This window comes from Jaculus jaculus, chromosome 2 (genome assembly GCF_020740685.1).
Source record: "Jaculus jaculus isolate mJacJac1 chromosome 2, mJacJac1.mat.Y.cur, whole genome shotgun sequence".
Classification (NCBI taxonomy): Eukaryota; Metazoa; Chordata; class Mammalia; order Rodentia; family Dipodidae; genus Jaculus; species Jaculus jaculus.
Window position 1 is genome coordinate 122479889 of NC_059103.1, and position 25201 is coordinate 122505089.

General features: G+C 39.5%; 1 non-coding gene across 1 annotated transcript; it reads left to right on the top strand.

Annotated features, from left to right (window-relative positions):
* Window positions 1–3488: 3488 nt before the first annotated feature.
* LOC123459055 lies at window positions 3489–3592 on the top strand. Its single transcript, XR_006635984.1, has one exon. It is a non-coding gene; the product is annotated as a U6 spliceosomal RNA (small nuclear RNA).
* Window positions 3593–25201: the final 21609 nt, after the last annotated feature.

Here is a 25201-nt window from a genome sequence, read left to right on the forward strand (position 1 = left end):
AGTCTCAGGGTAGCCTTGAACTCATGGTGATCCTCCTACTTCTTTCTCCTGAGTGCTGGAATTAAAAGCGTACACCACCACTCCTGGCCTGTATGGTGTCTTTTGAGTCATCCCAGAGGTCACTGCCATCTGGAAATGGTTCAGTAATTTTGAGCATATGCCTTTCCCAAGCTCACTAGACCACATTTCCCTGGGGCAAATCTTTGTTCTGGACCATAAGAAGCTAAAAATCTCACCCCCAACACCTGAACCTAATCTGGGTTTATAACATTGCTTATCATGGCCCCCATAGGATTTCTGTATCCCCCAGTTCCAATAAACGAGGCTTTTATGAGGATGTTCCATATCTAAACTATAGTACTTTCTTTGTACATGTATGGGGATTTGGGCATGGGAATGTAGCTTAATTGGTAGCTTGTTTGCCTATCAGTCACAAAGTCCTGTACTGATGCCAGGCATGGCATAAATAGAACAGATATAATGACACACATATGTAATCCTAGCACTCCAGAAGTAGAGGCAGAGGAATCAGGAGTTCAAGGCCATCCTCAGCTACATAGTAAGTTTGTGGTCGGCCTGGGATACATGAAACCCTGTTCAAAACAACAAAACAAACCAAAAGACATACTCAGAAACTTGCTGTACTGGCACTTGTGTTCATTGTTTTCTCTAACAGGAACCTAGGAGCTTATGAAGACCTTCAGGGAATCTCCCAGCTTTGACTTTTCCAAAGGAAAGGCAGCACTGTGTCCATACTACGAAGGAAGATGCCATGTCTGTTAACTTCCATTAAAAAAATAAAACTTTTTTGGTTTATTTATATTTTCAAGGCAGGGTCTCTCTCTAGCCCAGGCTGACATGGAATTATTGGCAATTTTCACATATGTAAATAATGTCTGTTGATCATAATTCTCTATTTTTACCTTTTTTTTTCTCCCTTCTCCTTATTCTCTTTCCAGTAAACCCTTATTTTCAACTAGTCCCTTTCCTATTTTGATGTCTTCTTTTTTTTTTTGCCTTTTTGCATCATCCAAGATGCAAGGTTGATGAGTCCCATATTGTTGGTAATGACTAGAAGCTAGAATTAACTAACTTTCAAAATAAAATTTCACGCAAAGCAAACCAGCTCTACTTATTAAATGATGTGAGTTTTTTGCAAACATATTTTTTTAAGGGAAGCCTTTTAGTCACCATATTCAAAGAGGGTAATAAAATCTTGAATCTTTTAGGGTTGCTTGGCTTCACTGGCAAGTTTTAATTGGTGGAAGGGAACAGTTCTGACAGTAGCTACAGCTGCTGATAATCATGTGAAAAGCATGACTAGTTTTGAGCTTCCAGGGGAGGATGTTGCTGAATCAAAGCCAAATGCTCCACAGCCAGCAAAGCCAGACTGAGCTGAGCAGTTTTATCTGGTGGGCTAGGCTGCCTGTGACCCAAGCTTTCATTACCCAGGATAAAAAGAATTTTCTCTCAAGCTTAATTTTTAATTGTTTTATTATCCATTTCCACCACTCTCCCAATAAAGCAGGGAAAAATTTTGTGTACCTCAAATTCAACTTTTCTGTATCCATCACCAATTCATTTCTCTCACTCCTACATGGCAAAGTTTCAAGTTTGTGCAATCAATGACTCTCCTGGGTCCTCATAATCGAGCCTTTACAAAGTGTGGAAAGCAGAGAGCTTTCACTTGATTTTGACACAGGAATCTGGGGTGTCTTTGAGAGTGATGGAGCCATTCATGGCTCCTGGTTGGTTATTAACCCAGGAATTAGGGTAACAGACAGTCATGATCATGCAAAAATTATACTGATTCAGTGGCCTCCAGGTTCTTTTCTTATGAATTTCAAAGAATAAAATCCATAGACCATAGAGGGCGAAGTTTAGAATCATTTTATTATGGGTTTAAGAGAAGAAAATGAGGCAGAACTCCTGTTGTAAGTTCACTCAGAGGACACAGTTTGCTTTACTGTATGTGTACTCCAAGCCAGTGAGGAGCAGAGGAGTCCTTGTCTCCCAACCCCCCAAATATCTTGAAACACATATAAAGAGAAACTGACCACAACATGACTTTTTATAACTGTCCTCAGGGAAGGAGATACATATTCTATTGTTTTAAGCAGAGAGTGCATGCAGCTTGATTCAGGTGGGGGCCCCAGGATGTCAACAGGTTATTGGGGGCATTGTTAGGAAAGGGGTATCAGTTACCTTCTCATTGTTGGGACAAAATAGCTGAAAATCAGTTTAAAAAAACTAATTCTAGTTTATTTTGGTTTAAAATTCCAGGTTATAATCCATGCTGGCAGGGAAAGTATCACAGTAGGAGCCTCAGGCAAATGGTCACATTTGGCACAGTGAAGAAGAACGATGAATTGTGCTTCTCAGCCAGCTTTTTCCCTTTTTTGCATTGTCCAGGTCCCCAGCCCATGGAGTGATGTCACCTATGGTTAAAATAGGTCTTCCCTCTTTAATTAACTTAATCAAGATAATCCCTCACGGACATGCACAGAGGCCACCTTGTTGATGACATCCCTCATAGGTGACTTTTAGGTCCTATCAAGTTCACAGTCAATATAAACCATCACAGGGTGTGTTTATTGCCCAAGCTAAGCATATTCCTGGTTACTGAGCTGATCCCTGTGCTTGCCTGTGTCATGATCACTAACACTTAACACTTGATTTAATGGTCTTTATAAGTACACTGTATTTTCGTGGTCATTGTCATTATTATTTCCAGTAAAGGCAACAGAAATGCTTGTCTTCATACTATATAGCTAACTTATACCATTTGAGAATGAAAGCATACTCCATGAGTTCATGCACAGGATGGTGAACACTGACCAGCATCCATGTTTGTATCTGAGACGGAGTCTCGCTATGTACTTCAGGCTGGCTTTGAACTTTTGATCCTCCTACCTCATCCTTCTAAGTGCTGGGTGTTCATCCATATATTTGTTAGGCATTAGGTCCTATGTTTATACCTTCAATAACCTATTTCTCCCTTGTGTACTAGAGGCCATATGTCTCAATGCTGAACTTAGTGGTTCCAAGTCCTGTATCATATAAACCCCCTGCACTGTCTCCTACAGCATCAACTCACTCTAACATATTTTTCCTTTTGTCTCACATTTCTTTTTTTTTTAATTTTTTTAAAAAATTATTTATTTATTTATTTGAGAGCGACAGACACAGAGAGAAAGACAGATAGAGGGAGAGAGAGAGAATGGGCGCGCCAGGGCTTCCAGCCTCTGCAAACAAACTCCAGACGCGTGCGCCCCCTTGTGCATCTGGCTAACGTGGGACCTGGGGAACCGAGCCTCGAACCGCGGTCCTTAGGCTTCACAGGCAAGCGCTTAACCGCTAGGCCATCTCTCCAGCCCTGGTCTCACATTTCTATAAGAAGGTGCAGAAAAAATAAATTTTACTTTCTGCTCACATGCTATTTCACACCTCTGTAAATCTTCCTCAAAAAAAAAAAAAATCAATGAGATGTACTAGCTTCAGCAGCATATATAATAAAATTGGAATGATACAGAGAGTAGCATGGCTCCTGTGCAAGGATAATATAAAAATCCATGGTGTTCCATATTTTTTTCAAATTAAAAAAGTCAAGTAAAGGGCTAGAGAGATGGCTTAGTGGTTAAAAGTGCCTCTTGAGCAAGCAGTGGTTTAGAGTGGGCCTGAGACTGCTGAGGTTTTCCAGAGATTCATATACAGTTAGGTATTGCCAAACATGGCATAATCCTAGTCATGTTGGGGGGCAGAGACCAGAGAATCACTGGTGCTTCTGAAATTCTCAAAGCTTGGTCTCAGGCAAAAGACTCCATCTCAAGGAAATAAACAGCTGCGTAATGGAGGAGGACACCCAATGTTCTCTCCTCTGACCTCTATAAGAAGGCATAGGGTACCACGTCTGCATACATATGTGCACACATCACATACACAAACTGAGCCCACCATAGCCAACCTACTACACACAGATATACACACACAAACTCAAGGAGAAAGGTGGATGTCATAATACATCGTAATACATGTACAGGGTATGGAGGCAGCAGGATCAGGAGTTCAAGGTCATCTTTAACTACCTATTGAGTTCCAGGCTTTCGTGGGCTATGTGAGACACTGTCTCAAAAATTAAATGTTTATTTAACATTAATATTTAAATAAATACAACCAAACGAAATTGTGGCATGGTAGGTCGTGCCTGTAATTCTAGCATGTAGAAGACAGGCGATAGCATTACTGTGTACTCCAGGCTGGCCTAATCTGTAGAGTGAGATCTCTTTTCAAGAAAAATCCAACCCACTTCCAAACAAACAAATGCACAACAACAATAAACAACAAATAAGAGAGACTATTAGTCACTCTATGAGAGAGACCTGTTTCATTCCCTATACGTAACAGAGATCTCTAAGAATCCGAGTACAGTGGTACATAACTCTAATCTCAGGAGCCTGAGGCAGGAGAACTGATAATTTGAAGCCAACCTGGCAACATTTGTCCGGATCCTGTATCGAAATAGAATTTAAGAAGTGAGTAGAGGGTCCAGTTCATCAGGAGAGTGCTTGCCCAGCATGTGTGAGGTCCTGGGTTCAAGACCCAGCACTCAGGAACAATTACTGAGGACTAGGAATGTGGGTGGTCTGCTTCTGTGGCTAATACCTCATTTTGCTCGTGCAGATCGAGCTCCACAAGTGAAAACTGAATACCGTTTTTATGAGAGCCCATCGGTTCTCTACCCTTCAAATTAGCTTACATGCTTTTTGGCACGGATATCTTGATGTAGGGATCAGAAGAGGCGCTGGATGTTGTTACCTAGCAACATGCTTTCAATTATAATGAGGTTAAGTAACTGCCCAGAATTCAAAGTGTTTCAAGAACAGACACCTGGCCAGGATTAACCAAAATCCTTTAACCTGAAAAGCCTGCTAAGTCAAGGTTGTCTTCTTATGCTCAATAAACATCATGCTTCAAAGCAGATAAAGACTGCTGAAGTTTGGAGCCCTGGCTATGTTTGAAACTCTCTCTGGAGGTGATGGTGTATGTCTTTTACTCATCATATTTGATCTGCATGTTTTTCACTCCCTCTCCACACACATTTACTCATTGCTAAGTCTTGACCTAAACATCTCTGACTTTCACTCATCACTTACCATGTTGTTCTCTATGTCTTTATATCCAGGAGGTTTTCCTTGAAAAGTCTGTGGACCGGCTGTGATAATACCATGGTAGAGGGCATGTGAGGCCAAGGGTCTATCTCTAGCACTACAAAAACAAGACGAAGCAAAAGAAATAAATCAACCAACCAACCAACCAACGAAAAACAGTAACAACACCAAAATCTAGTCCACAAACATGAAATACAAACTGCTCCAGTTTGGCTTTTATCTTCTTTTTTCTTTTTACTTTTCTATGACATTGAACTCTTCTGGAAGCTTCCTTTTCATATGCCTAAAGCTTTAAGACATTACTGGGGTCAGGAGGACAAATGGGATAGGATGGGAAGGTCTCATTATGACAGTCATAACGTTGGGGTCCTCTCTGTGTCTTGGGGCATTTGCTTCGTGCCATGTTACCACTTCATCCTGTCTCTCCAGGAGCAGGATTTAGATCAGGATCTCATGGTTCACTTACTCACCATTTCTGTTTACTTTCCTTCATTGTGAGGTAGGTCTTCTAGTTTTCTTATTACATTTCACGATCCTCTTCCTTTTGAAGAAGCCACTTGCTCATCCTTCCTCAGAACTAGAGCGAGGTGACAGGTCACAGAAGTGAAGTTTGAGACTCAGGCTGTGCTAGACCACTGGCTTTGTTTCTGGCCCCACCCTTGATTTCAGATGCTCTATAGATGTGAGCCATGGTCTGAGGGGATGGAGAAAGGCTTCTCAACTGTTTGCCCATCGCCATCTTCAGATAAAAGTGAGGGGTGAAGAAGAGGAGAATGTGGTACAAGGAAGATATTATTGGGCAGGGTTTAGGTTAGGGACAAACTTGAATTTGTAATTTTGACTAAAATAGAAGTGACTTAAGAGAATCAGATGTAACCAACCCAAAAGGTCCTAGTTTAGGATACCTTAGTGGTATCATTCAAGATTAATTTTATTAATTTTTAAAAAATCAGGTCCCACAGTTACAGTGGTCATTGTCTGGGAGCTTCCAGGTTTTTGTCATTTTGTTCAACCAATTGAAAATGCATACATAAGTAGCAAAATGACAAGGAATTTTGTACTAAAGAGAAGCAAAAAGCTCAGGATAAATGCACTGAAATAGAACACCACACTCAAGCAAGATTGCTCAGAGCCTCAGCTTAATTCTGGAAGCTTTTATGGCTCTAACAGGAAGAGTTGGTTGCTAGGGCCAAAATACAGATAGTTTTCTATTTATTTACTTATTTATTTAAAAGTGACAGAAAAAGAAAGAGGCAGATAGAGAGAAATAGAGATAGAGAGAGAAAGAGAATGGGCACACCAGGGCCTTCAGCCACTGCAAACAAACTCCAGACACGTGCGCCCCCTTGTGCATCTGGCTAACATGGGTCCTGGGGAATCAAGCCTCGAACTGGGGTCTTTAGGCTTCACAGGCAAGTGCTTAATCACTAAGCCACCTCTCCAGCCCAGTTTTCTGTTTGGATTGACAGACTTGGTTAATAAGCCTTTGGTCACTGTACATATCTTTTCCCATGATGCATCTGACTTGAATCATATACATGCCCAATCATGCATAGGCATGGAATGGTAAACAAGAGATTTTCTTTAAAAGTTCATGTTGAAAACACAGGCTGGATCAGATCCCTGCTTCTAGTTCCAAGATGTGTTTGACCGCAGACTAACCACAAAGGGGAGATGCCAAGACATGTTGCTTAGAGAGGGTCATGTGTGTAGCTTGATGGAGATGGGGTCCTAGATTGCTGAGATAACCCCCAAAACTGCCTGCTTCAGTGAAGAAGGCTAGGAGAAAGCTAGTTTCTTTTAGACCCCTTCAGTTTGAGATTGAGGCCCAAAGAGAACCAGGAGATGCCTTGCCACCCCACCCTGGAAATAAATGGAATGCTTGGCAGAAATGGAGCTCATGCATGTCTGGTAGAAACTGACCTACAGCAACCCCTTCTGTCCACAGTCTAATGCCCTACCTGGATGGGATGGTTCAGCTGGGCTGGCCCTGGGGTCTTCACTACAAATCTGTGAACCAATCAGGTCTTCCCTTGCATGCCTGAATCTGATTCTGTAAAGGTTATGGCCTTCTATTTACCTCCCTCTCTCTTGGTATGAGCTACCATGTATGTATCTCTCTCTGGATTCCCTCTCATTTCTACTTGGATACAAGTGAGTTGCTTTACCTCCTACCCAGCCTCTGTGTGTGTGTGTGTGTGTGTGTGTGTGTGTGTGTGTGTGTGTGTGTGTACATAATAGAGTTTCTGGGTCTGAGAGAACTTTTCTGTATTTCTCTGCTTTCCAGCCTGGAGTAACTTCTCACATTGATTACATACATGATTTTCCTCTGGTCTCTGATCTACCACCTAGGTGTGCTCTCACTAACTCCACACCTATTAACCTGTGCAATTTCCTTAAAGTTGGGGTAACCATGAGTACCAGTCTCTTCATTACTCATTTCTCCTCTGAATTTCTTGGTCTCTACTTTGATATTTTTCCTTCTTATTCTTCCTTGAGTCTCACCGTTTGCATTCTTAATGTCCCTTCACAGGAAAGCACATGGCAGATGCTATGTGTGGTCTTTCTGTCTCCTTACATATATATCTAAATTATTTTTTAAAGTATTTTATTTTTATTTATTTGTTTACTTCAGAGAGAAATAGCGAGACACACCAAGAGGGAATGGGCACACCAAGGCCTCTAGCCACCTTATGCATCTAGCTTATGTGGATCCTGGGGAATTGAATCTGGGTGCTTTGGCTTTGCAGACAAGTGCCTTAACCACTAAGCCATCTCTCCAGCCCTATATATTTAAATTCTATCCTCTGCATGTTTGTGATTTTACTATAGTTTTTCTCCCCAAAACCTCAATTTCTCTTAAGGGAGCCTTCTTAACTATCCAGTATTTTCACATGGGAGCATGTTTCCTAAATCCCACAATTTGTGATTTCTCCCTTAAATAAGTCCCACAATTTGTGATTTCCCCTAAATAAACTTAATAATTCATAATTTATCCTTATTGAGTTTGTCTTTATTAATTCTTTATTAAAGGTAAGACAGAACCCAAAACTTGGGGTTGATAAATTCTTTGGGGCCCCTATACCCCCAAATCCTGCATCAACACCACCATGTAGCCAAGGCTCATCTTCAGTAGATCCTCCTGTCTTTGCTTCTTGGATTACAGGTGTATGCTACCATGGCAACCTCTAATTAGCTTTTGATAAGTCAAATGTTGCCCCACCTTGGCGGGCAGGCATTCAGTTCTTCAGCTCCCTCAGGCTTTGCTTGAAGAGGTCCCCAGGAGAATATCAGGCAGGCGTAACCTGTGCTTTCAATGGAGAACTCCAGCAAACACTAACTCAGAATTTACATCTTAAAAAGCTTCCTAGATGACTCATACCAACATTCAGCATTGAGAAGTACTGCTCTGAGAACACAAAGCTCACATTATTCAACTAATAAATCCAAGAATTCCTGAATGCTTATACTATGCAGGATTCCTCATGAGACATATTATTTTTTTTGAACTTTTTGCCATGAGATAGACTGTATTTGATTTTTGTTAGGCAAATGTTCTTGTATGACAAGCTTATCTGTTTATCTGTTGAGGGTTCCTGTAAATCCTGTTGTCCTGTTGTTGCAGGTGTATGTGGTGGGATGTGCAGGAATCTCTCCAAGACCTGTTTCAAGTATTTGGGTAAAAAAGGTCTCAACTCTATTTTGTTAGGCTGACAAAAGTGACTCTAGTTTGATACCAACAACTTTATCTTTTTTAAGTATTTATTTGTGAGAAAGAGAATGGGAAAGAGCCACTGCAAACAAACTCCAGAGGCATGCGCCACCATGTGTGTCTGGCTTACATGGTTTCTGGGGAATCAAACCCGGGTCCTTAGATTTTGTAGGCAAGCAACTTAACCACTAAGCAGTCTCTCCAGCCCCTTTATCTTATTTTATCCCCATTTCATAATTTTAAAATAACCCTTTCAAACATCAATTTCATCTATCTCACTTTTTGACCATTAGGTCCTATTTTTGGCTCATACTCTGGGATATCTGGGCTCTAACAGTCTTGTTCTAATAGGCACCCAGCAACTACTTTTGCTGTAGAATACGGACTCTTCATTTGGGCATACTAGGTAACTAAGAGATGAAAGCTTGGCATCTCTGTCATCATTATGTATATTTATTTTACTTTGGGTCAGATTCCTATACAACTCTGCATACCCATGATAATCAATAAGGATTGACTGCTACCTAATGTATCTCATTTCCCTTCAAAGCTGAAGGCACAGAGACAAGTCACTGTCCTAAACTAAACAGTTATTTTGAATACCAGGAACAGCATAGCCTCACAGGACAGATTACCTTCAATATAAGTATTATCAACTAATTTTGTATTATGGATAGGCTACATTCTGGAATAGATCATCTTGTAGCTACTCTGATGTTCCCTAATACAAATGACAGTTATACAGGAATTGGAATTCTTCTGCCAGTGCACCAATATTATATGAAAATGCACCACTAATATATGGGAATTTTGTGGTGTTTCTGAATTCTTGTCATATAAATTCAAATGATTGAAGTGCACAGACCCAGGGGTAAATTCTAGAGAGATATTATTAGATTAAGATAAGGAAAGAAGAATGAGTAGAGGGAGTGCCTGCCCTTGAGAAGACAGGAGCAAGATAAAATCCATCTAGAGACCCATATTAGTGCCTTTTCTAAGTTCTGGATGGTGGCTGAGCTAACCAGCCCTGGTGCCAGCTTCAAGTTTAATCCTTTCAGAAATCTTAATTCTGGGAAGAACTCTTTCCTAGGGAGGGACTCTGGTTGAGTTTAAGGAAAAACAGATCTTGGGAACTCTTACAGGCAGCAAGAGATAAGGAGAGGCCAGATCCTTTTCTAGCCTCTAGCAAAAAGGACACTGTAAGAGCAGATTCAAGGCTGGCCTCAAACTCCTGGCAATCCTCCAACCTCAGCCTCCCTAGTGCTAGGATTAATGGATTGAGCCACCACACCATGTTCTTGTTGGACAACCGCAAAACAATCAGAGCTAATAATGGATAGAACAATGTCTTGATCAGTACTGATTAATTTTGTGTACCTCTTGTCCTTTTGCAGTTCCAGAGAAATTTAGCTGAGGAGAAAAAGCGTCTTGAATGTGGACAGCACCATTTCAGGGGCCAGGTCCTAGACTGGGTAGAAAGGAAGGGAGCAGAGTGCTAGCATTCTTCTATGCTTAGTACCTGGCTGTGGGTCCTAGATGCTATGTGAACAACTGCCGTATGCTCCTGCCACGGTGCCTTTCCCTAAACCCTTTCCTCCTTAAGTTGCTTTTATCAGGTATTTTGTCAGTAAGAAAAATAACTAATATAGAAAACTGCTCCTAGGAGTGATGTCATTTCTGTGATAGTCCTGATGATGTAGTTTGTAAATTTTTGAAACTAGTTTGTGGGAGGAACTTGAAAGACATTGGAGCTGCATTTAGAGAAGCCCCAGAATGCTGTAAGCAATGCTTAGTAGACATTCTGGCATTCAGAATGTAAGACCAGAAATGCTCTAGAAATGAAGGCAGCAGATGCCAGCTTCCCTAGGTTTCTGAGGGAAACAAAGACTCTATTGGGAACTGAGCTCTGTCATTCATGTTGCGCTATGCCAAATAATTGAACTGCATTTTGCTCATGTCCTAAAAAATTGGATTAAGACTACATTAAAAGCAAGAGACTAGGGCTGGAGAGATGGCTTAGCAGTTAAGGCACATGCCTGTGAAGCCTAAGGACCCAGGCTTGATTCTTCAGGTCCCACGTAAGCCAGATGCACATGGTGGCACATGAGTCTGGAGTTCATTTGCAGAGGCAGGAGGCCCTGGAATGCCTATTCTCTCTCTCTCTCTCTGTCTCTAATAAATAAATAAAAACAAATCTTAAAAAAAAAAAGCAAGAAACTAATTTATTTGGCAGAGAACATTTTACGACATCACAGAATACAAACTGTGGCATGCATGGTTGCTGTTCACTGGTATTTTCCAGATCTGTAGTAAGAAAGAGCAGCAGCAAGTGGAGCAGAAAGATATAGAAAGTGAAGGTTGGTGAGGAAAGGTGTGGGAACCAGTTTAAGCTGAGGACAAAGTGGTCACACACAAAGCTCCTGTAATTGTTTAAACTAATTGGAACCTTTAAAGGGTTTTTTTGTTTTTTTTTGCACTGGGACAGCAGGAAGGGTGCCCTGAGGGCAGCACCCCACCTATCAAAGATTCAAACTTGTGAAAAAGAAAGTTAATTTAAAGGGAGAGAGACTAAACTGAGCATGCTACTGCAGGAATTAACTGCTGGAAAACAATCTCCCAGGGAAGTGTTTCCCCAGGCTTAGCCTTGAAGGCAAACAGAGATCACGGAGGTTGTTCTCTAAGGGGCCAGGTTACATCTAGCAACAACGTAACTTGGCAGAATTTTCTCTGAGGTATTGGCTTTGCAGGCATGAAAGATCCAAGAATAAGGGGGTCTTGGGGCTTCTACCAAGAAATGTTGCTAAGGCCAAGGCAATAAGTGCAAGTGTCAGAATCCCTATAAGGAGGAGCCAAGAAGCTATTGCATGAAGCTGGGAAGATGAAGCCTCAATTGCCATAGAAACCCCAGGATATTATGATAGCAAGCCTGTGGGACATCTCCTTCGTGGTGCTTCAGAGGGAGAAGCTATATGTGCTGCAAGCATCAGCACGTGAGGCTACCTACAGCCATGGAAGCCCAAAGACTATTTTCCTGAGGCCCAGTGTTACACACAGAACTGCAGGATATGATGTTTGCCATGCTGGATTTTGATTTTGCTTTCATGTGATTTTCCTTACTTTCTATTCCTCACTTGCAAATGGGAATGCTTAGTTTGTACTACTGTGAATTGGAAGTTTGTAATGACTTTGATTTTACAGGGTCCCACAATTAAGAGTTTGTTTTGTGTCTCAAAAGGCTATACTTTTGAACATTTGGAACTGTTTAAGACTATAGGTACTTTTAAAGATGTGCTAAATGCATTTACAATATGAGATAAAAAATACACCTTTATAGGGCAAAAGTTGAATGTTACATTGTAAGGCATATACTTGGGTGTCAAATTGGCAAGGGGATGAGTCTTGATGGTTAAGATGGTTAACAACTTTACTGGAATTAGAATCACCTAGGACACATGCCTCTGGGCATAGCTATAAAGGCAGTCGCAGAGAGGTTTCACTGAGGGAGGGAAAGTGGCATTTTGCCTGGGCTGGCATCCAGGACTGAATAGGGTACTGAGTGCTACATTGTCCTCCCTGACCTGACAGCAGATACTGTGTCACCAGCTGCTTCACACTCATGACACCATCACGGTGGACTTATAGCCTTTCATATAAACCCTTTTGTCAGGTATTTTGTCACAGCAATGAGAAAAATTAATTAGCACACATATAAAAGACTTTTGTAAGTAATTGAAGCAGAATAATAACTCAATTGTGAGGGTGGTAGCATCAAAGGATATTAATTTTTGATTATTTTTAAATTTCATCGTGTACAGTTATCTCAGTTAAAATACATTCTTATTTACTTACTTTCATGTTTCTCACTTGTATTGTACGTGGTGTATACATGTGTGTATGCTTAGTAGGAGGATCATGAGTTTGAGGCCAGTCTGTGCTACCCAAAATGATACTGACGTGAAGAAAAAGATCTCCCTAAAAATTGAAAATTCGTCTGTGAATGTGTACTACCATATCCATTATTTGTCTTGATTCTGCAAAAATAATGATCATAGGATTCATAATCTTACAGTATATAGCCATTTATTGATTTACATATGTCGAACCATCCCTGCATCTCTGGGGTAAACCCTACTTGGTCAGGCAGTGTGAATATTTGTTTGTTTGTTTGTTTTTATTTATTTGAGAGCAACAGACAGACAGAGAAAGAAAGGAGAGAGAGTGAGAGAGAGAGAAAGAGAGAGAGAATATGGGCACGGCAGGGCCTACAGCCACTGCAAATGAACTCCAGATGCATGAACACCTCATGCATTTGGCTTAAGTGGGTCCTGAGCAATCGAGCATTGAACTGGGGTCCTTAGGCTTCACAGGCAAGCGCTTAACCACTAAGCCATCTCTCCAGCCCTGTGAATGATCTTTTTGATAAATTCGTGTATTCTGTTTGCCAATATTTTATTGAGAATTTTTGCAACTATGTTCATGAGGGAGGTTGGTCTGTAATCTTCCTTTTCTGTTCTTTGGTTTTGGTGTCAGAGTGATACTGGCTTTGTAGAAGGAGTTTGGTAGGATTCTTTCCCTTTATATTTTATGCAAAAGTTTGAGAAGCATTGGTGTTAGTTCTTCCTGTTTTTCTTTTACTCTCTTATATCAACTCTTATTTGAGTACAGTTTATTTCTTCCTGTTTCTTCATGTGTGTGCTCTCCTTTCTCTTCAACATGAAGGATCGCTTCAAGTATTTTCTGTAGCCTGGTTCTTTAGCCTATTTTTGTTGTGGAATATCCTTATTTCTCCATCAATTTGGATGAATAACTTTTCTGGATAAAGTAATCTTGGTTGACAGTTATCTTTCAAAACCTGTAATGCATCATTCCAAACCCTTCTGGCTTTTAAAGTTTGTGATGAGTAATCTGCTGTTATCCTAATAGGCTTGCCTTTATAAGTGACTTGATGTTTCTCTCTAACTACTTTCAATATATTTTCTTTGGTTTGTGTGTTTAGTACCTTAATTATGATAGGGCATGGAGAGGTTCTTTCCTGGATTTGTCTGTTTGATGTTCTAAAGGCTTCCTGTATCTGTATTGGCATCTCTTTCCCTATTTGGGGAAAATTGTCTTCTACCATTTGGTTGAAAACACCTGCTATGCCTTTGATGTGAAATTCTTCTCCTTCTACTATGCCATGAATTCCTTCATAAAATTCTTTAAGATGGGCCCAATCATGTTTCAGGTCAAGTGGCATTTTTTGGTGGTGCTAGGGATCAAAACTAGGGCCTTGTGTATGTTAAGCAAATAAACTACCACTACCACTGAGCTACATCCCTAGCTCAGGTGGCTATTTTTCTTTTTTTTTTTTTTTTTGAGGTAGGGTCTTACTCCGGCCAAGTCTGACCTGGAATTCATTATGTAATTGTCGGGTGACTTCAAACTACCAGCAATCCTCCTACCTTTGCCTCCTGGATGCTGACATTAAAGACCTGTGCCACCACATCCAGCAAGGTAGCCATTTTTAAGTGTAAATTTGAAAAGGGAAAATATTTGTGTTCCTGTCTAAATCTGACTTAAATATGCATAGTGGGCTTGAATAATGTCAGTAACTGATACTGTTTGGAGACCATCATTTGGGCTCTGTGATTTCTTCATAATAAGTTAGGGATAACTCAAAACATGAGCAGCCAGCATAGTGCTCTTTTAATTGCTCAGAGAGCTCATAGGGTCCCTTCTGGGTACTTTGCTTGTCCAATTCCAAGGAAAACAATTTTGCTTCTCTAATAAATGTGCTATGGATAGTCACCCAGGGCTTCTGTTACATTGGCTAGATTTATGTTATCAACTCATTTCTAGATCTCACATGAAAGAAATTACTTCCCTCACATCAAAGGTCTATCCAAAAGCTGATAAAATGAAAATAATTTATTTATTAATTTATTTTATTAATTTATTTAAGGAAGACAGAAAGGAGAGAGAGTATGGGTACTCTTGCTACTGCAAATGAACTCCAGATGAATGCTCCACTTTGTGCGTATGTCTTTATGTAGGTACTGGGAAATGAAACCTAAGTCAACAAGCTTTACAAGTAAGTGCCTCTAACCCCTGAGCCATCTTCCCAGCTCCCAAGATGGAATTTTATTAACAGGGAATAAGAAAATGTAGCTTTATGTTAAATAGCAAGTGGTGCCTCCTATGGTCCACATGTAATATTCCTATTGATGAATGTTTTAACACTGGCTCTATTATTATTATTATTATTATTATTATTATTATTATTATTGCAGTACTGAAATTTTATGGCAAATATCCTACCACTGCACTACATCCCCCACTCTAGAGATGTATTTTTTAAAAAACTAAACTTATTTTATCTGTTTTTGTGTGGAATATGAATCTCTCTCTCTCTCTCTCTCTCTCTCTGTGTGTGTGTGTGTGTGTGTGTGTGTGTGTGTGTGTATGTGTAACTGATAATGTGGAGGCCAGAAGTTGATGTTGGGTGTCTTCTTCAATAGCTCTCTGCCTTATTTTTTGGGACAGGATCTCCCAATGAACCGAGAGTTCACCTATTTGGCTAGATAAGGTGGCCAGCAAGCCCTATCTCTACTTTCCCAGTGCTGACATTGCAGGTATGTGCCACCATTTCAAACATGTACAAGGGTGCTCACTAAGACATTCTCTGTGGCTGAAATATTTGACAGATAACAACTTAAGGGAGGAAAGAATGATTTTGTCTCATGATTACAGAGATTTTATTCCATGGTGCTAAGTTGAGTATAAAAAGGGCAGCTTATGAGCATAAGACTGGTGGAGGTTACAACAATACAGTGGATGAGGATGCAGAGAACATGGCTAGATTCAGGAGCCTTCCTCTAGTCAACTACTTCTGCCAGCTAGGCCATACTTTTTGCAAACTCCAGTCTCCCCAAAAAGCACCACTAGCTGGAAAACAATCATTCAAAACAAGAGCCTGTGGGGATACTTCAGATTTAAACCATAACAACATCTTAAATTTTAATTTCCTTTTTTTTTTAGTGTTGTGATTTTCACTATGTATAATATTGTCCCAGCACTAGAAAACAGCTGTGCCTTCTCTCAAATCTTGCTGTTGTCTCAGCTGTGTTCTTCTCCACAGTGGGCCCCATAAATATATATATTTTCATATCAGTCAAAGACAGTGTTTTTCTAGGGCCAAGACAGAGTTGCCATTTACAAAGACAGTGAAAAACCAAGGGAACCAGACCAATAATAGATACCAGATAGTCACAGGACTGAAGAGATTTGTTTAGTAACAAATAATATTTAGCAACAATAATATTTATCTGCATGAAGATTACAGAAAAAAATAGATGTCTTTTATTAATCATTATTGTTGTTGTTGTTGTTGTTATTATTAGGACTAGTACACAATAAGAGGTACACAATAAGAGGGTAGTGGACTGGGTAATATGTAGAGTGCTAGGTAACAGGCTATGAGCTTGTTTGGGGTGGGGGATGGTGTTGTTGGTGATGTGTCTCCATTTGGGAGACACTAGTTCACAGTCAGGAAAGCAGTCCTGATTGGCTGGTGGACAGTTCTAGGAAAGAGGGTTAGCTTGAGCTACTATGTATGTAATCTCTGCCATGGAAGTCAGGCCATTTAAATCATGGCTGATCAATATTCATTTAATCCAACTTGGGACTGCAGCTCTGTGGTTTCAGTTTCCAGCATTCCAAGGTAAGCAGTTTGGTATTCCTGGAACAGGCTTGTGAGAATTCTATGATGGGGTCCAGCTCCATTTTCAATTCTCTTAATTAATTGTCTTTCTTCTACACATAATCTCAGCCCAGCACTCTGGAGACAGAGGCTGGAGCATTGCTGTTTGTTGGAGCCCATCCTGGTCCACATAATCCGCTGCAGTCCACCTGAGAACTTTGGTCAGAGAATCTTCTTTTGGCAGTTGGTGGTGACTACTCAACAGATTAAAAAATTGTTAAAATGCTGAGAAGAAGTGATTGATGACTGCTTAGTGCGAAATGAGACATTGATGCCACCATCTTCAAGGCTCAGGGAACATTGAAGAAAAGTGACAGAAAGAATGTAAGAGATGGTGCTGGAGAGATTGCTTGGTGGTTAGAGCACTTTTCTGTGAAACCAAAGGACCCAGGTTTGATTCTCCAGAGGCCACATAAAGCCAGATGCACAAGGTGGCACATGTATCTGGAGCTCAGTGGCTAGAGGACCTGGTATGCTCATTCTCTCTCTCTCTCTATCTCTTTCCCTCCCCCTTCAAATAAATAAATAAAATGAAAATTTAAAAAGAATGTAAGAGCTACCTGGGCATATCCTCACAGGGACTGTAAAATATCTGCAGAATATTTGGTCCATCTGTTATCCCTGGGGATGTGAAGGACTAATATGGACTATGAAGTGAATTCTAGGCCAATCTGTGCTACAGTATAAAGCCTTTCCTAGAATGTATTTTCAGCACCATGATATTTTTCTCTATTTTGCATTTGTTACTGTCATGCTTTTGTAGTGGTGGCTACTGTTAATCTTTTTTTTTTTTTTTCCTGACAAGTGTAGTTTCTTCATGACATTTTCATATAGTTCTGAAAAATGTAGGAAATTACAGGGCCAATCATTTTGAATGATAGAAAAGAAAATCTGTCCCTTTCTCCCTCTCTGCAAAGTCTATCTTCCAGTCACCTCTGTTATAAATTATTATTCCATGTTTTTATTTTGACATTTTAAATTTACAGCAAAGATGCAGAAATAATGCAAGCAACTCTTACACTGTTGCTTAGATTTTTGAACTGTTTACACATATCTTGTGTGCTTTACACACATAACCCCCTGTGGTGGTTTGATTCAGGTGTTCCCCATAAACTTAGGTGTCCTGAATGCTAGGTTCCTAGCTGATGAATACTTGGGAATTAATGCTTCCTGGAGAGAGTGTACTGTTGGGGGAGGGCTTATGGGTGTTATAACCAGCTTCCCCATACCAGTGTTTGGCACACTGTCCTATTGCTATTGTCTACCTTATATTGGCCAGGGGCTGATGTCCACCCTCTGCTATGCCATCATTTTCCCTTGCCATCGTGGAGCTTCCTCTTGAGCCTATAAGCCAAAATAAACCTCTTTTTCCCAGAAGCTGGTTGGGTGATTTCTTCTGCAATGTGAACCAGACTGCAGTATCCCCCTCAATGAGATGTTTGGAACTGTTGCACATGTATGTATTCCTCTTTACTTTTCAACATTACAGTGCATACTTTGTACTAATGTACAACTGCAGCACAGCTATCCAAATAAGGGATGGCAACTTTGAAACAAAACTGCTTTTCAAACTACAGTACATATTGTGTTTTAAAGAATGATTACTGTTTGTTGCCCAGATGTCATGATCCCCCTGCCTCAGCTGCTCATATATCTGGGATTGCAGGCATGCTCCACTATGCCAACTGCTGTTTATCAATAACCTGGGAGAGCGTCTCAGGATTTGTCTCTATTTATTCTGTAGAATTTCTTTCCATTTGGTTGTGTCTGATGTACCTCACATTTAGATTTGGACTGTGCATATTTTTGTAGAAATATTGGAGGAGGACTAGAGGCCTCTTTTGGAAGCCTAAAATGCCTGTTACTGAAGTGTCGCTTAATTTCTTTCTTATAATTTTCCAATTTTCCTCTTTATAATTAATACCTACTTTATGGGGAAATATACACAACACAAAAATTCTTATTTATATGTCTATAAAAATAGTCTGACTGATAAAGATACCTCCACCTTCTTCCAATCCAAAACCCCAGTCCTAATTCTTTTTTTTGTGTGTGTGTGTGCCCTATTTGCAATTCCAGTCATGTGGAAGAAAGAACAAGGTCAACACACAAAACAGAAATATAATAGCTTGACAGAAATATGTGGTGGTACCATGTATCTGGACATTCCTTTCTTAAGGTTTAAAACATTATTTTTGGAAACACCCATCTTTGTCTGCACAGCTTGATTGGGTCTTGAGCGAGCTTCACTGATCTTTTACAACTAGAAAAATGTGATGATAGAGAATCCAGTGCACAATCACATTTTTCCTTAGGTCATTCTCCCTCACAAATCATTTTGGAACCATAACTTGGAAAAGTATACCACTGTGCTGCTTTACTGTTTCTCTGCTGAAATGAGACTAACTTTATCATAATGCTCTGTGTCATTTAAAAGTGTGATAAAGTTTAATCCTGTGATTCATGTGTAACATTTACTGTGCTGGTTTGACTTCAATATCCCCACAAGTGTTTTGAATGCTTGGTGCCCAGTTGATGGCAGCTTGGAAGGTGGACCCTTGCTGGAGAAGGTGTGTGGTTGAGGGCAGGGTTACAGGAGTTATACTGTCCCCTGCCATCATGAGTTTCTCCTTGAGATTACAAACCAAAACACTTTCCTCCCAGCTGCTTTTGCTTAGGTGCTTTATCTCAGCAACAAAAAGGCAGCTACAGCAATTATTAATAAAATCTCCATTTTACAGATAAGAGAGTAGAAATGGGGAGATGTTATGAAACTTTTATTGAACACAGCAAATGGAAAATATCCTTGGTCTCTTCAAAGTTGTTAATTTTCCTTTCCACAGCATGTTATTTATTTTATCCTCACTTTGTATATTTATCAATTCAACAACTTTTAAAAATTATTTGTTTGTTATTTATTCATATTTAAACATTTTTAGTTGACATAGTAAAATTGTGTATGTTTTGGAATAACAATGTGGTTTTTCAACACATGCATGTCAGTCACTCTCGGGGCAGGCAGACTGTACCTCAGGATATTTCTGTCCACTCTGTGGCTCTTACAATCTTCCAGGCTCTTCTTCCACAATCATCCTTGAGCCCTGGCAGGTCTATTAACAGTTTGGTTTAGTGTTGAGTTCTCTGTAGGCTCTGTATTTCTACTTTGATGTGTTTTGATTCACTACAGTGTCTGTTGCTTATTGGCAATTTCTTTCTTTTCTTTTCTTTTTCTTTTTTTTTTTTTTTTTTTTTTTCAAGGAGGTAGGGTCTCACTCTAGCCCATGCTGACCTGGAATTCACAATGTAATCTCAGGGTGGCCTTGAAACTCATGGCGATCCTCCTACCTCTGCCTCCCGAGTATTGGGATTAAAGGTGTGCGCCACCACACCCGGCAAGGCAATTTCTTATTCACGCAGAAATATTGCCATTCGGAAAGAATGTAAGAGCCAAAGGAAGGGTAGGACTCCTTACAACGTGCTCCCTCCAGACAAAAAATGGCCTGGATATCCATGACTTCATAGTGCCTGACACTACTTACACAAGACCATCATAAGAGGAGGAAAAGATCATGATGTCAAAATAAAAGAAAGACTGATTGAGATGGGGAAGGGATCTGATGGAGAACGGAATTGCAAAGGGGAAAGTGAGGGGAGAGAGGGTATTACAATGGGATATTTTTATAATCATGGAAAACGTTAATAAAAATTGAGGAAAAAAATACTGCCATGTTTCAGAACAAATTTCTTATAGAGATGGCTGCTTAGAATGTTTAATAGGAATGTGTCTGATTCCCAGTGTTTGTGGTTCTGTATTTTGGGGATTGTGAGGGTGGGGTGGCAAGGATTCACTATGGAGACCAGACTGGCCTCTAGCAGCTTGTGATATGTTTGTCTCTACCAGCACAAAGAAAGATATGCCCACCTTTCTAGTCCTTTTTTTCATTTCTCTTCTCTCCCCTCTCCTTTCCTCCTGTTCTCCTTCTTTCTTTCTTCCTTCCTTCCTCCCTTCCTTCCTTCCTTCCTTCCTTCCTTCCTTCCTTCCTTCCTTCCTTCCTCCCTCCCTCCCTCCCTCCCTCCCTCCCTCCCTCCCTCCCTCCCTCCCCCTCTCTCTCTCTCTCTCTCTTTCTTTCTTTCTTTCTTCCTACTTTCTTCCTTCCTTCCTTTGTTTTTTCTTTCTCTCCCTTGATTTGCTTCTCTCTCTCTCTCTCTCTCCCTCTCTCTCTCTCTCTCTCTCTCTCTCTCTCTCTCTTTCTCCAGTGCTGGGGAGTCAACTCAGAGCCTTATACATGAGCTAAGTAAACATTCTATCACAAAGCTACAGCTACAGCTCTAACTCCAGCTGTTTGGGGTTAATTTAAGTGATTTAATCAGATGAGTATGACATTCCCACAAATGGTCATATTTGAAGAGTATTGTATATTGATCAAAAGAAATATTCAAAAAACAAATATGAAACATTAAGTACTAGTGATGTGTTTAGTGCCCTTCAAAATAGAAAATAGGAAGTCCACAGCTACATTCCTTAATCTTGGACAAACCTGAGCCAGTGTTAATACTCAGTGTCATACTGTAATTTTTGTGTAGATAAGCCAGAAAACACTTCAGCACAGATTGAGCTATCAGGCTTCAGAGGGTCTTGGCGCCCTGTAGCCACATTTTTTTCAGAGAATGTCACAAGATCACACAGCTGCTGCCCTGAACAACATGACTGAATTCTCAGATGCTCTTTTCAAGTTCAGAAATATAGAGGTGGCACGGGTTAGTCCTTGTTAAATCCTCATCAGCAATGAAAGAGATTCTTTCTCATTGCTTTCTTCACCTAGCAAGGGAGAGAACATTTGTTTTAAATGCCAGTTCTTATGACAGTGGCACTTTATATACATTTTATTATATCATCTTTATAATGACATGGGGAACTTATTTTATCTCTCTTCATTGTTCTTGTGGGAAATAGACTCAGAGAAACTGATAAAGGGCAGAGTCTACATTCAATGTCTCTGACTCAGCATGTCCTTTGAAATGTTCCAGGCAGTCTCTCAGCAAGGACCCCTTTCCCTGCCTGCTGTCCTCCAACATGTTCCTTGTGTTAATCAGGGGTAACATTGTTTTTGTAAAGGCCATCAAAATACAATTGTATGGGATTTATTATCTTATATCAAATACTTATATATTGATATTAACAATGAAAACTTTTGTGTGGTCATGATTTGCTATGAGAGTCATGTGTTTGCAATATGTGAAGTACTTTCTGGAGCAAATGAACATATGGCAAAGTTTGAAGTTATTTTTGCTTATTAAGATTTTAATATTCAATGAGCTATAGTCAGCTTCAAGTTGGTGGGACAAACATGTAGCCAGACACAGCTTATGAGAGGAATGGGGTTTATTTCAAGCTAATGGAGTTCAGGGTAACACCATCAGTGGCAGAAGAAGCTGGATCCCTTTCATAGATCCAAGCAGAGAGACATCATAATATCTGGAACCACTAAAACAAACAGTCAGAACTCAAACTGCTCTCCTCAAACCTTTGGGCTGGAAATCCAACTGCTCCCAGTGACATGCCCTCCCTAGCAGGAAGCAGGGATCTTCCTGCTAGGGACTGATGTTGCAAGCCTGCAAGCCCAATTTTAATAAAACACCAGGATCTATGGGGCCATACATTCAAATTATATTCAAACTATCACACAATATTAATGTGATCAATGTAAAATAATTTTCATGTGATATGCATTACATTTATTTTATTTTTATAATAAGATATACATAATAACATAAAAAAATTTCATCATTTGTACACCACTGAATAAAGTTTTGTGCATTATAAAGGGTACTATTCCTCTACAATTATGTTTTCAAGGTGTTCATAGGGCTGTGAATTTGTGTATGTATATAGCTGTACACACATATGTGCATGTGTATGTATATGTATTCAATGTCTCTTATTACATTTCCTATTTGAATGATTTGAAATACATTAAAATACAAAAGTCCTGTTACATGGATATTTTCATTCTTCTGAAATAAAGAAAATTAAGATGGAAAAACACAAAATACTACTAACCCTCCTTAACCAAATTAAAAAAAAATGACTAACTTACCCTAATTAGGACTTTGCTTTCAAGAAAGTAAGCCAAATAATATGTTTTTTTTTCTACTTACTCATGGACATGCCTTCCCATAACATGTTATCAAATGTTACCAACAGAGATTTTTTTAGTATTATTTTGAGGCAAGGTCTCACTCTACACCAGGCTGACCTGGAATTTACTTTATAGCTGAGGTGGGCCTCAAACTCATGACAATCCTGGGAGTGGTATAGCTGGATCATATGATAGATATATTCAGCTTTTGAGGAACTTCCACACTTATTTCCATAGAGGCTATACCAGTTTTCACTATCACTAGCAAAGAGAGAGTTCCTTCCCTTTTCCTCACAAACTCATGGACATTTATTATCATTTGTTTTCTTGATGATAGTCATTCTGATTGGGATAAGACAGAATCTCAAAGTAATTTTAATTTACATTTCTGTAATGGCAAAAGATGTTAAACATTGTTCAGATATTTATAAACATTTACATTTGATCTTTTGAGAACTCTGTGTTTTGTTCCATAGCATACTTCTGATTGCTTTTATTGATGTTGAGATTTTTGAGTTCTTTATATATTTTAACTATTAATCACTTTCAGATGCATAGGAGGGAAAGATTTCCCATTCTGATGGCTGCCTTTCACTTAAATGACAGCCTTTTTAAAGAAATATTTTAGGGCTGGAGAGATGGCTTAGCGGTTAAGCGCTTGCCTGTGAAGCCTAAGGACCCCGGTTCGAGGCTCGGTTCCCCAGGTCCCACGTTAGCCAGATGCACAAGGGGGCGCACACATCTGGAGCTCGTTTACAGAGGCTGGAAGCCCTGGCGCGCCCATTCTCTCTCTCTCTCCGTCTTTCTCTCTGTGTCTGTCACTCTCAAATAAATAAATAAATAAATATTTAAAAAAAGAAATATTTTATATTTATTTATGTATTTTTATTTGAGAGAGAGAGAGAAATAGAAATAGGCAGGTTTAGAGAAAGAGAATGGGTGTGCCAGGGCCTCCAGCCACGGCAAACGAATCCCAGATGCATAAACATCTGGCTTACATGGGTACTGGGGAATCAAACCTGGGTCCTTTAGTTTTGAAGGCAAGTGCCTTAACCATGAAGCCATCTCTCCAGCCCATGATATATATATATATATATATATATATATATATATATATATATATATGTATGTATGTATGTATGTATGTATGTATGTATGTATGTATTTTAATGTATAGAAGCTATTTAATTTCATGAGGCACCATTTGCCAATTACTGGTCTTATTTCCTGAATGACCAGAGTCCTATTCAGAAAGCACTTAGCTATGGTCTATATTTTGGAGTATTTTACCTACATTTTCGCTCCAGTAGTTTCAGAGTTTTATGTCTGAGGTGAAGTTATTTGATCCATTTGGAGTTGGTTTTTGTGAATGGTGAGTTCTAGTTTCACACTTCTGAGTATGAATATTAGTTTCTCAAAGATCATTGGTGAAAGAGGTCATCTTTGTCTCCAATTAATATTTTGGCATCTTTATAAAAAGTCATGTGGATTTAACTGTGTGTGTTTATAGCTGTATCCCCTATTCTATTTCACTTAATTTTATGTTTACTTTTGTGCCAGTGCCACACTGTTTTTGTTACCATGACTCTTCATTATAACTTGAAATAAGATATGGCAATATGTCCTACCATATGTTTTCCTTCAGGATTGCTTTGGCTATGTGTGGTCTTGTGGTCTTTTTTTTTTTTTTCCTTGCATATAAATTTTAAGGTTTTTTTTCTAGGTATGTGAAGTAAAGAATGACGCTGAAATTTTGGTGAGGATTACATTGAATGTATAGAGTGCTTTTGTTAAAGGGTAGCTATTTTCACAATATTAATTGTTGCAGTCCATGAGCATGGGCAATCTCTCCATCTTCTAGTATCTTGTTAAATTTCTTTTTTCAGTGTTATAATTTTCTGTAACTCCAGATGCATGTGATACCACGTGCATCTGTCTTATGTGGAATCTGGGGAATCAAACCTGCATTCTTAGGTTTTGCAGGCAAGCACCTTAACTGTTATGCCATCTCTCCAGCCCTGGAACCAACTTTTATTTGAGGCCATTAAGCCTTTGCACTTAATTACAACAGAAACACACCATTATAATGTATCAGCCTATCATGTATTTTATTTTAACACTCATTTATTTATTTTAAAACTCTCATTCATTTTAAAACTATGAAAATCAGGCTGGAGGAATGGTTTAGCTGTTAAGGCATTTGCCTGCAAAATCAAAGGACTCAGGTTCAATTCCCCAGGACCCACATAAGCCAGATGCACAAGGTTGTGCATGCATCTGGAGTTTGAAGTGGCTCAAGGCCCTGGCACGCCCATTATCTGCCTCTTTCTCTCTCTCTTTCTCAAATAAATAAAATAAAATAAAGAAATGATTTTTTAAAAGCTTAAAAAAAGAAAAATATGGAAACCATGTGATTGGTTAGGTCACATATGAAAGATTTAAA